The sequence below is a fragment of the Capsicum annuum genome, chromosome 7 (assembly GCF_002878395.1).
Source record: "Capsicum annuum cultivar UCD-10X-F1 chromosome 7, UCD10Xv1.1, whole genome shotgun sequence".
In the NCBI taxonomy this organism is placed as follows: Eukaryota; Viridiplantae; Streptophyta; class Magnoliopsida; order Solanales; family Solanaceae; genus Capsicum; species Capsicum annuum.
The window spans coordinates 128,832,624-128,834,003 of NC_061117.1; the positions used below are offsets into that span (position 1 = coordinate 128,832,624).

The 1,380-nt window shown below is 34.2% G+C and overlaps 1 non-coding gene across 1 annotated transcript; it reads left to right on the plus strand.

The window, feature by feature from the left end:
• Positions 1–696: 696 nt before the first annotated feature.
• LOC124886250 lies at positions 697–802 on the plus strand. Its single transcript, XR_007043336.1, has one exon. It is a non-coding gene; the product is annotated as a small nucleolar RNA R71 (small nucleolar RNA).
• Positions 803–1,380: the final 578 nt, after the last annotated feature.

A 1,380-nucleotide genomic window follows, 5' to 3' on the forward strand; every position in this document is an offset into this window, starting at 1 on the left:
GTAGAGTTGCCTATGCTTGATACTAATTAGAGTTAATCAGTGTTGAGGGTCCTTGGCAAAGTTTCCAAGATGTTCTTATAGTAGAGTTATTACAAGTGAAAGAATGCTCGAGTTAGGATAAAATTGAGCCTGTTATCGAGAGGTGGATTATAGTGGATTTCTTTGGTGCTTGTGAGGGAAGTACATGGTTTTTACTCTTTTGAGAAAGGAGGTATCCATGTTAAATCTTGTGTGTTGTTTATTTCCTGCACTCTTTTTTCATTGCATATGATTAACCTTGAGGCACTTGGTACCTAACTGTGCAGTGCAACAACAAAGGGTTCTAATAGTCTACATAGAGACAATTAATACCACAAATTTCAGACCAAGTCTAAACCTACTGAACTATATTAACCTTGCATAAGATTGAGCCATAAACAACTTGTTGAACTAAGTTATCATTTAGTTTTTAAAAGAGGCCAATTGGTGTAGCTAATGTTGTGATATTATCCACCTCGACCTTACTTGAAATCTTTTTAACCATACTTCTTGATACATCACCCTTCCACTCTAGATTACAATATGCAATATAGTTGAGAAGAGTATACAACTTCTTATACTATTCTCCAAATCCTTACAACTTATTGCTGAATCTAGCAAAATCTTTGTGCTATGGTTAATACGTTCAAAAAAATATGAATTGATACCTTATTTGTTAGTTGGTGATGTAGGAAATATCTGAGATCAAACTTGAATCCCTCGCATACATCATAGAGATTTGCATCTAGCTTTATCTTAAAACGTAAGATCTCACTCCTCAACTATATAGTTTTCTCAAATGGAAAGAATCAAATCAAGAACATCTTTTCTAAGTTATCCTAAGTAGTTAGAACTTCTTTGCATTTGATGATTAAGTTGGTCCACAGTAAAATGTTGAGCTTTCATCATTTGAAAAGCTTGGTCATTCCATAAGTTCTATTCTATATGTTTAAATTGAAGAGTTTATATTAGAATTGCCATTGTCATTGTCATTTCCACTATCACGGTTGGTGTCCTGCCTAACTTAGATGGATGTTTTGCTTTCTTAGAGGCTTTTATGGATAAAAAATTATGGGTTGATTCTGTTATGGACTGTTTGATACATCATTACATTTGATTTATCAATCTTATTATATATTCTGAACTCATCCGCTGCTAGTTATATTGTGATCCTATTAGCTAGGCTAATAGCGATGGTCATCAATCCATGGAAAAGATAAGATACCAGTCACGACTAGGAATGGTTTAGGTCATAACAAGATTGGTATCAGAGCAAAGTTTCAGTCCCCATGGGTTTCTATAAAGTCGTGTTGAGTAAAGGCTCTTTTATGGGTGTGTGGCATGCCATACTTATATTAGAAA